Here is a 12,591-nt window from a genome sequence, read left to right as displayed (position 1 = left end):
TTAAAACACTGTTCAGGTTTCAAAGTAGGGTTAGGGTTTCAAAGTAGGGTTTGAAAGCAGGTTTAGGGTTTTAAAGTAGGGTTTCATCACAGAGTAAAGGTTTCAATGTAGGATTAGGGATTAAAAGTAGGGGTTTCAAAAAAGGAGTTAGGGTTTCAAAGTAGGGTTTCTAAACAAGTTTAGGGCTTCAAAGTAGGATGTCAAAACAGTGTCAAGGTTTCAAAGTAGGGTTAGGGTTTCAAAGTAGGGTTTTAAAACACAGTTAGGTCTTCAAAGTAGGGTTTCAAAACAGAGTTAGGGTTTCAAAGTAGGGTTTAAAGAGAGTTTTAGGGTTTCAATTGGGGTTTCGAAAAAAGGTTAGGGTTTCAAAGTAGGGTTTCAAAACAAAGTTAGGGTTTCAAAGTAGGGTTTCAAAACAGAGTTAGGGTTTCAAAGTAGGGTTTAAAGAGAGTTTTAAGGTTTCAATTTGGGTTTCCAAACAAGGTTAGTGTTTCAAAGTAGGGTTAGGGTTTCAAAGTAGGATTTTAAAACACTGTTCAGGTTTCAAAGTCGGGTTAGGGTTTCAAAGTAGGGTTTAAAAGCAGGTTTAGGGTTTTAAAGTAGGGTTTCATCACAGAGTAAAGGTTTCAAAGTAGGGTTAGGGATTAAAAGTAGGGGTTTAAAACACAGTTAGGGTTTCAAAGTAGGGTTAGGGTTTCAAAGTAGGATTTAAAAACACTTTTCAGGTTTCAAAGTAGGGTTAGGGTTTCAAAGTAGGGTTTCAAAGCAGGTTTAGGGTTTTAAAGTAGGGTTTCAAAACAGAGTAAAGGTTTCAAAGTAGGGTTAGAGTTTAAAAGTAGGGTTTTAAAACACAATTAGGGTTTCAAAGTAGGGTTTAAAGAGAGTTTTAGGGTTTCAATTAGGGTTTCGAAAAAAGGTTAGGGTTTCAAAGTAGGGTTTCAAAACAAAGTAAAGATTTCAAAGTCGGGTCAGGGTTTCAAAGTAGGGTTTTAAAACAAAGTTAGGGTTTCAAAGTAGGGTTTAAAGAGAGTTTTAGGGTTTCAATTTGGGTTTCGAAAAAAGGTTAGGGTTTCAAAGTAGGGTTTCATAACAAAGTTAGGGTTTCAAAGTAGGGTTTCAAAACAGAGTTAGGGTTTCAAAGTAGGGCTTAAAGAGAGTTTTAAGGTTTCAATTTGGGTTTCCAAACAAGGTTAGTGTTTCAAAGTAGGGTTAGGGTTTCAAAGTAGGATTTTAAAACACTGTTCAGGTTTCAAAGTCGGGTTAGGGTTTCAAAGTAGGGTTTGAAAGCAGGTTTAGGGTTTTAAAGTAGGGTTTCATCACAGAGTAAAGGTTTCAAAGTAGGGTTAGGGATTAAAAGTAGGGGTTTAAAACACAGTTAGGGTTTCAAAGTAGGGTTTCAAAAAAGGAGTTAGGGTTTCAAAGTAGGGTTTAAAGAGAGTTTTAGGGTTTCAATTGGGGTTTCAAAACATGGTTAGGGCTTCAAAGTAGGATGTCAAAACAGTGTCAAGGTTTCAAAATAGGGTTAGGGTTTCAAAGTAGGGTTTTAAAACAGAGTTAGGGTTTCAAAGTAGGTTTTCAAAACAAGGTTAGGGCTTCCATGTAGGGTTCGGGTTTCAAAGTCGGGTTAAGGTTTCAAAGTAGGGTTTTAAAACACAGTTCAGGGTTCAAAGTAGGGTTAGGGTTTCAAAGTAGGGTTTTAAAACACAGTTAGGGTTTCAAAGTAGGGTTTCAAAAAAAGAGTTAGGGTTTCAAAGTAGGGTTTAAAGAGAGTTTTAGGGTTTCAATTGGGGTTTCAAAACCAGGTTAGGGCTTCAAAGTAGGATGTCAAAACAGAGTAAAGTTTTCAAAGTCGGGTCAGGGTTTCAAAGTAGGGTTTTAAAACACAGTTAGGGTTTCAAAGTAGGGTTTCAAAACAAAGTTAGGGTTTCAAAGTAGGGTTTAAAGAGAGTTTTAAGGTTTCAATTTGGGTTTCCAAACAAGGTTAGTGTTTCAAAGTAGGGTTAGGGTTTCAAAGTAGGATTTTAAAACACTGTTCAGGTTTCAAAGTAGGGTTAGGGTTTCAAAGTAGGGTTTGAAAGCAGGTTTAGGGTTTTAAAGTAGGGTTTCATCACAGAGTAAAGGTTTCAAAGTAGGGTTAGGGATTAAAAGTAGGGGTTTCAAAAAAGGAGTTAGGGTTTCAAAGTAGGGTTTCAAGAGAGTTTTAGGGTTTCAATTAGGGTTTCTAAACAAGGTTAGGGCTTCAAAGTAGGATGTCAAAACAGTGTTAAGGTTTCAAAGTAGGGTTAGGGTTTCAAAGTAGGGTTTTAAAACACAGTTAGGTCTTCAAAGTAGGGTTTCAAAACAGAGTTAGGGTTTCAAAGTAGGGTTTAAAGAGAGTTTTAGGGTTTCAATTGGGGTTTCGAAAAAAGGTTAGGGTTTCAAAGTAGGGTTTCAAAACAAAGTTAGGGTTTCAAAGTAGGGTTTCAAAACAGAGTTAGGGTTTCAAAGTAGGGTTTAAAGAGAGTTTTAAGGTTTCAATTTGGGTTTCCAAACAAGGTTAGTGTTTCAAAGTAGGGTTAGGGTTTCAAAGTAGGATTTTAAAACACTGTTCAGGTTTCAAAGTCGGGTTAGGGTTTCAAAGTAGGGTTTAAAAGCAGGTTTAGGGTTTTAAAGTAGGGTTTCATCACAGAGTAAAGGTTTCAAAGTAGGGTTAGGGATTAAAAGTAGGGGTTTAAAACACAGTTAGGGTTTCAAAGTAGGGTTAGGGTTTCAAAGTAGGATTTTAAAACACTGTTCAGGTTTCAAAGTAGGGTTAGGGTTTCAAAGTAGGGTTTCAAAGCAGGTTTAGGGTTTTAAAGTAGGGTTTCAAAACAGAGTAAAGGTTTCAAAGTAGTGTTAGAGTTTAAAAGTAGGGTTTTAAAACACAATTAGGGTTTCAAAGTAGGGTTTAAAGAGAGTTTTAGGGTTTCAATTAGGGTTTCGAAAAAAGGTTAGGGTTTCAAAGTAGGGTTTCAAAACAAAGTAAAGATTTCAAAGTCGGGTCAGGGTTTCAAAGTAGGGTTTTAAAACAAAGTTAGGGTTTCAAAGTAGGGTTTAAAGAGAGTTTTAGGGTTTCAATTTGGGTTTTGAAAAAAGGTTAGGGTTTCAAAGTAGGGTTTCAAAACAAAGTTAGGGTTTCAAAGTAGGGTTTCAAAACAGAGTTAGGGTTTCAAAGTAGGGCTTAAAGAGAGTTTTAAGGTTTCAATTTGGGTTTCCAAACAAGGTTAGTGTTTCAAAGTAGGGTTAGGGTTTCAAAGTAGGATTTTAAAACACTGTTCAGGTTTCAAAGTCGGGTTAGGGTTTCAAAGTAGGGTTTTAAAACACAGTTAGGTCTTCAAAGTAGGGTTTCAAAACAGAGTTAGGGTTTCAAAGTAGGGTTTAAAGAGAGTTTTAGGGTTTCAATTTGGGTTTCAAAACAAAGTTAGGGTTTCAAAGTAAGGTTTAAAGAGAGTTTTAGGGTTTCAATTTGGGTTTCGAAACAAGGTTAGGGTTTCAAAGTAGGGTTTAAAGAGATGTTTAGGGTTTCAATTTGGGTTTCCAAACAAGGTTAGGGTTTCAAATTAGGGTTAGTGTTTCAAAGTAGGGTTAGGGTTTCAAAGTAGGGTTTTAAAACACAGTTAGGGTTTCAAAGTATGGTTTCAAAACTGAGTTAGGGTTTCAAAGTAGGGTTTAAAGAGAGTTTTAGGGTTTCAATTTGGGTTTCCAAACAAGGTTAGGGTTTCCATGTAGGGTTAGGGTTTCAAAGTCGGGTTAAGGTTTCAAAGTAGGGTTTTAAAACACAGTTCAGGGTTCAAAGTAGGGTTAGGGTTTCAAAGTAGTGTTTTAAAACACAGTTAGGGTTTCGAAGTAGGGTTTCAAAAAAGGAGTTAGGGTTTCAAAGTAGGGTTTAAAGAGAGTTTTAGGGTTTCAATTGGGGTTTCAAAACCAGGTTAGGGCTTCAAAGTAAGGTTTCAAAACAAAGTAAAGGTTTCAAATTCGGGTCAGGGTTTCAAAGTAGGGTTTTAAAACACAGTTAGGGTTTCAAAGTAGGGTTTCAAAACAAAGTTAGGGTTTCAAAGTAGGGTTTAAAGAGAGTTTTAGGGTTTCAATTTGGGTTTCGAAAAAAGGTTAGGGTTTCAAAGTAGGGTTTCAAAACAAAGTTAGGGTTTCAAAGTAGGGTTTCAAAACAGAGTTAGGGTTTCAAAGTAGGGTTTAAAGAGAGTTTTAAGGTTTCAATTTGGGTTTCCAAACAAGATTAGTGTTTCAAAGTAGGGTTAGGGTTTCAAAGTAGGATTTTAAAACACTGTTCAGGTTTCAAAGTCGGGTTTCAAAGTAGGGTTTGAAAGCAGGTTTAGGGTTTTAAAGTAGGGTTTCATCACAGAGTAAAGGTTTCAAAGTAGGGTTAGGGATTAAAAGTAGGGGTTTAAAACACAGTTAGGATTTCAAAGTAAGGTTAGGGTTTCAAAGTAGGATTTTAAAACACTGTTCAGGTTTCAAAGTAGGGTTAGGGTTTCAAAGTAGGGTTTCAAAGCAGGTTTAGGGTTTTAAAGTAGGGTTTCAAAACAGAGTAAAGGTTTCAAAGTAGGGTTAGGGTTTCAAAGTAGGGTTTTAAAACACAGTTAGGTCTTCAAAGTAGGGTTTCAAAACAGAGTTAGGGTTTCAAAGTAGGGTTTAAAGAGAGTTTTAGGGTTTCAATTGGGGTTTCGAAAAAAGGTTAGGGTTTCAAAGTAGGGTTTCAAAACAAAGTTAGGGTTTCAAAGTAGGGTTTCAAAACAGAGTTAGGGTTTCAAAGTAGGGTTTAAAGAGAGTTTTAAGGTTTCAATTTGGGTTTCCAAACAAGGTTAGTGTTTCAAAGTAGGGTTAGGGTTTCAAAGTAGGATTTTAAAACACTGTTCAGGTTTCAAAGTCGGGTTAGGGTTTCAAAGTAGGGTTTAAAAGCAGGTTTAGGGTTTTAAAGTAGGGTTTCATCACAGAGTAAAGGTTTCAAAGTAGGGTTAGGGATTAAAAGTAGGGGTTTAAAACACAGTTAGGGTTTCAAAGTAGGGTTAGGGTTTCAAAGTAGGATTTTAAAACACTGTTCAGGTTTCAAAGTAGGGTTAGGGTTTCAAAGTAGGGTTTCAAAGCAGGTTTAGGGTTTTAAAGTAGGGTTTCAAAACAGAGTAAAGGTTTCAAAGTAGTGTTAGAGTTTAAAAGTAGGGTTTTAAAACACAATTAGGGTTTCAAAGTAGGGTTTAAAGAGAGTTTTAGGGTTTCAATTAGGGTTTCGAAAAAAGGTTAGGGTTTCAAAGTAGGGTTTCAAAACAAAGTAAAGATTTCAAAGTCGGGTCAGGGTTTCAAAGTAGGGTTTTAAAACAAAGTTAGGGTTTCAAAGTAGGGTTTAAAGAGAGTTTTAGGGTTTCAATTTGGGTTTCGAAAAAAGGTTAGGGTTTCAAAGTAGGGTTTCAAAACAAAGTTAGGGTTTCAAAGTAGGGTTTCAAAACAGAGTTAGGGTTTCAAAGTAGGGCTTAAAGAGAGTTTTAAGGTTTCAATTTGGGTTTCCAAACAAGGTTAGTGTTTCAAAGTAGGGTTAGGGTTTCAAAGTAGGATTTTAAAACACTGTTCAGGTTTCAAAGTCGGGTTAGGGTTTCAAAGTAGGGTTTGAAAGCAGGTTTAGGGTTTTAAAGTAGGGTTTCATCACAGAGTAAAGGTTTCAAAGTAGGGTTAGGGATTAAAAGTAGGGGTTTAAAACACAGTTAGGGTTTCAAAGTAGGGTTTCAAAAAAGGAGTTAGGGTTTCAAAGTAGGGTTTAAAGAGAGTTTTAGGGTTTCAATTGGGGTTTCAAAACATGGTTAGGGCTTCAAAGTAGGATGTCAAAACAGTGTCAAGGTTTCAAAATAGGGTTAGGGTTTCAAAGTAGGGTTTTAAAACAGAGTTAGGGTTTCAAAGTAGGGTTTCAAAACAAGGTTAGGGCTTCCATGTAGGGTTCGGGTTTCAAAGTCGGGTTAAGGTTTCAAAGTAGGGTTTTAAAACACAGTTCAGGGTTCAAAGTAGGGTTAGGGTTTCAAAGTAGGGTTTTAAAACACAGTTAGGGTTTCAAAGTAGGGTTTCAAAAAAAGAGTTAGGGTTTCAAAGTAGGGTTTAAAGAGAGTTTTAGGGTTTCAATTGGGGTTTCAAAACCAGGTTAGGGCTTCAAAGTAGGATGTCAAAACAGAGTAAAGGTTTCAAAGTCGGGTCAGGGTTTCAAAGTAGGGTTTTAAAACACAGTTAGGGTTTCAAAGTAGGGTTTCAAAACAAAGTTAGGGTTTCAAAGTAGGGTTTAAAGAGAGTTTTAAGGTTTCAATTTGGGTTTCCAAACAAGGTTAGTGTTTCAAAGTAGGGTTAGGGTTTCAAAGTAGGATTTTAAAACACTGTTCAGGTTTCAAAGTAGGGTTAGGGTTTCAAAGTAGGGTTTGAAAGCAGGTTTAGGGTTTTAAAGTAGGGTTTCATCACAGAGTAAAGGTTTCAAAGTAGGGTTAGGGATTAAAAGTAGGGGTTTCAAAAAAGGAGTTAGGGTTTCAAAGTAGGGTTTCAAGAGAGTTTTAGGGTTTCAATTAGGGTTTCTAAACAAGGTTAGGGCTTCAAAGTAGGATGTCAAAACAGTGTCAAGGTTTCAAAGTAGGGTTAGGGTTTCAAAGTAGGGTTTTAAAACACAGTTAGGTCTTCAAAGTAGGGTTTCAAAACAGAGTTAGGGTTTCAAAGTAGGGTTTAAAGAGAGTTTTAGGGTTTCAATTTGGGTTTCAAAACAAAGTTAGGGTTTCAAAGTAAGGTTTAAAGAGAGTTTTAGGGTTTCAATTTGGGTTTCGAAACAAGGTTAGGGTTTCAAAGTAGGGTTTAAAGAGATGTTTAGGGTTTCAATTTGGGTTTCCAAACAAGGTTAGGGTTTCAAATTAGGGTTAGTGTTTCAAAGTAGGGTTAGGGTTTCAAAGTAGGGTTTTAAAACACAGTTAGGGTTTCAAAGTATGGTTTCAAAACTGAGTTAGGGTTTCAAAGTAGGGTTTAAAGAGAGTTTTAGGGTTTCAATTTGGGTTTCCAAACAAGGTTAGGGTTTCCATGTAGGGTTAGGGTTTCAAAGTCGGGTTAAGGTTTCAAAGTAGGGTTTTAAAACACAGTTCAGGGTTCAAAGTAGGGTTAGGGTTTCAAAGTAGTGTTTTAAAACACAGTTAGGGTTTCGAAGTAGGGTTTCAAAAAAGGAGTTAGGGTTTCAAAGTAGGGTTTAAAGAGAGTTTTAGGGTTTCAATTGGGGTTTCAAAACCAGGTTAGGGCTTCAAAGTAAGGTTTCAAAACAAAGTAAAGGTTTCAAATTCGGGTCAGGGTTTCAAAGTAGGGTTTTAAAACACAGTTAGGGTTTCAAAGTAGGGTTTCAAAACAAAGTTAGGGTTTCAAAGTAGGGTTTAAAGAGAGTTTTAGGGTTTCAATTTGGGTTTCGAAAAAAGGTTAGGGTTTCAAATTAGGGTTTCAAAACAAAGTTAGGGTTTCAAAGTAGGGTTTCAAAACAGAGTTAGGGTTTCAAAGTAGGGTTTAAAGAGAGTTTTAAGGTTTCAATTTGGGTTTCCAAACAAGGTTAGTGTTTCAAAGTAGGGTTAGGGTTTCAAAGTAGGATTTTAAAACACTGTTCAGGTTTCAAAGTTGGGTTTCAAAGTAGGGTTTGAAAGCAGGTTTAGGGTTTTAAAGTAGGGTTTCATCACAGAGTAAAGGTTTCAAAGTAGGGTTAGGGATTAAAAGTAGGGGTTTAAAACACAGTTAGGATTTCAAAGTAAGGTTAGGGTTTCAAAGTAGGATTTTAAAACACTGTTCAGGTTTCAAAGTAGGGTTAGGGTTTCAAAGTAGGGTTTCAAAGCAGGTTTAGGGTTTTAAAGTAGGGTTTCAAAACAGAGTAAAGGTTTCAAAGTAGGGTTAGAGTTTAAAAGTTTAAAAGTAGGGTTTTAAAACACAATTAGGGTTTCAAAGTAGGGTTTAAAGAGAGTTTTAGGGTTTCAATTAGGGTTTCGAAAAAAGGTTAGCGTTTCAAAGTAGGGTTTCAAAACAAAGTAAAGATTTCAAAGTCGGGTCAGGGTTTCAAAGTAGGGTTTTAAAACAAAGTTAGGGTTTCAAAGTAGGGTTTAAAGAGAGTTTTAGGGTTTCAATTTGGGTTTCGAAAAAAGGTTAGGGTTTCAAAGTAGGGTTTCAAAACAAAGTTAGGGTTTCAAAGTAGGGTTTCAAAACAGAGTTAGGGTTTCAAAGTAGGGCTTAAAGAGAGTTTTAAGGTTTCAATTTGGGTTTCCAAACAAGGTTAGTGTTTCAAAGTAGGGTTAGGGTTTCAAAGTAGGATTTTAAAACACTGTTCAGGTTTCAAAGTCGGGTTAGGGTTTCAAAGTAGGGTTTGAAAGCAGGTTTAGGGTTTTAAAGTAGGGTTTCATCACAGAGTAAAGGTTTCAAAGTAGGGTTAGGGATTAAAAGTAGGGGTTTAAAACACAGTTGGGGTTTCAAAGTAGGGTTTCAAAAAAGGAGTTAGGGTTTCAAAGTAGGGTTTAAAGAGAGTTTTAGGGTTTCAATTGGGGTTTCAAAACATGGTCAGGGCTTCAAAGTAGGATGTCAAAACAGTGTCAAGGTTTCAAAATAGGGTTAGGGTTTCAAAGTAGGGTTTTAAAACACAGTTAGGGTTTCAAAGTAGGGTTTCAAAACAAGGTTAGGGCTTCCATGTAGGGTTCGGGTTTCAAAGTCGGGTTAAGGTTTCAAAGTAGGGTTTTAAAACACAGTTCAGGGTTCAAAGTAGGGTTAGGGTTTCAAAGTAGGGTTTTAAAATACAGTTAGGGTTTCAAAGTAGGGTTTCAAAAAAAGAGTTAGGGTTTCAAAGTAGGGTTTAAAGATAGTTTTAGGGTTTCAATTGGGGTTTCAAAACCAGGTTAGGGCTTCAAAGTAGGATGTCAAAACAGAGTAAAGGTTTCAAAGTCGGGTCAGGGTTTCAAAGTAGGGTTTTAAAACAAAGTTAGGGTTTCAAAGTAGTGTTTAAAGAGAGTTTTAGGGTTTCAATTAGGGTTTCGAAAAAAGGTTAGGGTTTCAAAGTAGGGTTTCAAAACAAAGTTAGGGTTTCAAAGTAGTGTTTCAAAACACAGTTAGGGTTTCAAAGTAGGGTTTCAAAACAAAGTTAGGGTTTCAAAGTAGTGTTTAAAGAGAGTTTTAGGGTTTCAATTAGGGTTTCGAAAAAAGGTTAGGGTTTCAAAGTAGGGTTTCAAAACAAAGTTAGGGTTTCAAAGTAGTGTTTCAAAACAGAGTTAGGGTTTCAAAGTAGGGTTTAAAGAGAGTTTTAAGGTTTCAATTTGGGTTTCCAAACAAGGTTAGTGTTTCAAAGTAGGATGTCAAAACAGAGTAAAGGTTTCAAAGTCGGGTTAGGGTTTCAAAGTAGGATTTTAAAACACTGTTCAGGTTTCAAAGTAGGGTTAGGGTTTCAAAGTAGGGTTTGAAAGCAGGTTTAGGGTTTTAAAGTAGGGTTTCATCACAGAGTAAAGGTTTCAAAGTAGGGTTAGGGATTAAAAGTAGGGGTTTCAAAAAAGGAGTTAGGGTTTCAAAGTAGGGTTTCAAGAGAGTTTTAGGGTTTCAATTAGGGTTTCTAAACAAGGTTAGGGCTTCAAAGTAGGATGTCAAAACAGAGTAAAGTTTCAAAGTAGTGTTAGGGTTTCAAAGTTGGGTTTTAAAACACAGTTAGGGTTTCAAAGTAGGGTTTCAAAAAAGGAGTTAGGGTTTCAAAGTAGGGTTTAAAGAGAGTTTTAGGGTTTCAATTGGGGTTTCAAAACAAGGTTAGGGCTTCAAAGTAGGATGTCAAAACAGTGTCAAGGTTTCAAAGTAGGGTTAGGGTTTCAAAGTAGGGTTTTAAAACACAGTTAAGGTTTCAAAATATGGTTTCAAAACTGAGTTAGGGTTTCAAAGTCAGGTTTAAAGAGAGTTTTAGGGTTTCAATTTGGGTTTCCAAACAAGGTTAGGGTTTCCATTTAGGGTTCGGGTTTCACAGTCGGGTTAAGGTTTCAAAGTAGGGTTTTAAAACACAGTTCAGGGTTCAAAGTAGGGTTAGGGTTTCAAAGTAGGGTTTTAAAACACAGTTAGGGTTTCAAAGTAGGGTTTCAAAAAAGGAGTTAGGGTTTCAAAGTAGGGTTTAAAGAGAGTTTTAGGGTTTCAATTGGGGTTTCAAAACAAGGTTAGGGCTTCAAAGTAGGATGTCAAAACAGTGTCAAGGTTTCAAAGTAGGGTTAGGGTTTCAAAGTAGGGTTTTAAAACACAGTTAGGTTTTCAAAGTAGGGTTTCAAAACAGAGTTAGGGTTTCAAAGTAGGGTTTAAAGAGAGTTTTAGGGTTTCAATTTGGGTTTCAAAACAAAGTTAGGGTTTCAAAGTAGGGTTTAAAGAGAGTTTTAGGGTTTCAATTTGGGTTTCGAAACAAGGTTAGGGTTTCCATGTAGGGTTAGGGTTTCAAAGTCGGGTTAAGGTTTCAAAGTAGGGTTTTAAAACACAGTTCAGGGTTCAAAGTAGGGTTAGGGTTTCAAAGTAGGGTTTTAAAACACAGTTAGGGTTTCAAAGTAGGGTTTCAAAAAAGGAGTTAGGGTTTCAAAGTAGGGTTTAAAGAGAGTTTTAGGGTTTCAATTGGGGTTTCAAAACCAGGTTAGGGCTTCAAAGTAGGATGTCAAAACAGAGTAAAGGTTTCAAAGTCGGGTCAGGGTTTCAAAGTAGGGTTTTAAAACACAGTTAGGGTTTCAAAGTAGGGTTTCAAAACAAAGTTAGGGTTTCAAAGTAGGGTTTAAAGAGAGTTTAAGGGTTTCAATTTGTGTTTCGAAACAAGGTTACGGTTTCAAAGTAGGGTTTCAAAACACAGTTAGGGTTTCAAAGTAGGGTTTCAAAACAGAGTTAGGGTTTCAAAGTAGGGTTTAAAGAGAGTTTTAAGGTTTCAATTTGGGTTTCCAAACAAGGTTAGGGCTTCAAAGTAGGATGTCAAAACAGTGTCAAGGTTTCAAAGTAGGGTTAGGGTTTCAAAGTCGGGTTTTAAAACACAGTTAGGGTTTCAAGGTAGTGTTTCAAAACAGAGTTAGGGTTTCAAAGTCGGGTTTAAAGAGAGTTTTAGGGTTTCAATTTGGGTTTCCAAACAAGGTTAGGGTTTCAAATTAGGGTTTGTGTTTCAAAGTAGGGTTAGGGTTTCAAAGTAGGGTTTTAAAACACAGTTCAGTTTTCAAAGTAGGGTTAGGGTTTCAAAGTAGGGTTTTAAAACACAGTTAGGGTTTCAAAGTAGGGTTTCAAAAAGGAGTTAGGGTTTCAATTGGGGTTTCAAAACAAGGTTAGGGCTTCGAAGTAGGATGTCAAAACAGAGTAAAGGTTTCAAAGTAGGGTTTTAAAACACAGTTAGGGTTTCAAAGTAGGGTTTCAAAAAGGAGTTAGGGTTTCAAAGTAGGGTTTAAAGAGAGTTTTAGGGTTTCAATTGGGTTTTCAAAACAAGGTTAGGGCTTCAAAGTAGGATGTCAAAACAGAGTAAAGGTTTCAAAGTACGGTTCGGGTTTCAAAGTAGGGTTTTAAAACACAGTTCAGGTTTCAAAGTAGGGTTAGTGTTTCAAAGTAGGGTTTTAAAACACTGTTAGGGTTTCAAAGTAGGGTTTCAAAAAAGGAGTTTGGATTTCAAAGTAGGGTTTAAAGAGAGTTTTAGGGTTTCAATTTGGGTTTCAAAACAAGGTTAGGGCTTCAAAGTAGGATGTCAAAACAGAGTAAAGTTTCAAAGTAGTGTTAGGGTTTCAAAGTAGGGTTTTAAAACACAGTTAGGGTTTCAAAGTAGGGTTTCAAAAAAGGAGTTAGGGTTTCAAAGTAGGGTTTAAAGAGAGTTTTAGGGTTTCAATTGGGGTTTCAAAACAAGGTTAGGGCTTCAAAGTAGGATGTCAAAACAGTGTCAAGGTTTCAAAGTAGGGTTAGGGTTTCAAAGTAGGGTTTTAAAACACAGTTAAGGTTTCAAAATATGGTTTCAAAACTGAGTTAGGGTTTCAAAGTCAGGTTTAAAGAGAGTTTTAGGGTTTCAATTTGGGTTTCCAAACAAGGTTAGGGTTTCCATTTAGGGTTCGGGTTTCACAGTCGGGTTAAGGTTTCAAAGTAGGGTTTTAAAACACAGTTCAGGGTTCAAAGTAGGGTTAGGGTTTCAAAGTAGGGTTTTAAAACACAGTTAGGGTTTCAAAGTAGGGTTTCAAAAAAGGAGTTAGGGTTTCAAAGTAGGGTTTAAAGAGAGTTTTAGGGTTTCAATTGGGGTTTCAAAACAAGGTTAGTGCTTCAAAGTAGGATGTCAAAACAGTGTCAAGGTTTCAAAGTAGGGTTAGGGTTTCAAAGTAGGGTTTTAAAACACAGTTAGGTTTTCAAAGTAGGGTTTCAATACAGAGTTAGGGTTTCAAAGTAGGGTTTAAAGAGAGTTTTAGGGTTTCAATTTGGGTTTCAAAACAAAGTTAGGGTTTCAAAGTAGGGTTTAAAGAGAGTTTTAGGGTTTCAATTTGGGTTTCGAAACAAGGTTAGTGTTTCAAAGTAGGGTTAGGGTTTCAAAGTAGGGTTTTAAAACACAGTTCAGGTTTCAAAGTAGGATTAGGGTTT

This window comes from Phycodurus eques, chromosome 3 (assembly GCF_024500275.1).
Source record: "Phycodurus eques isolate BA_2022a chromosome 3, UOR_Pequ_1.1, whole genome shotgun sequence".
Taxonomy (NCBI): domain Eukaryota; kingdom Metazoa; phylum Chordata; class Actinopteri; order Syngnathiformes; family Syngnathidae; genus Phycodurus; species Phycodurus eques.
This window is presented reverse-complemented; position numbering follows the sequence as displayed.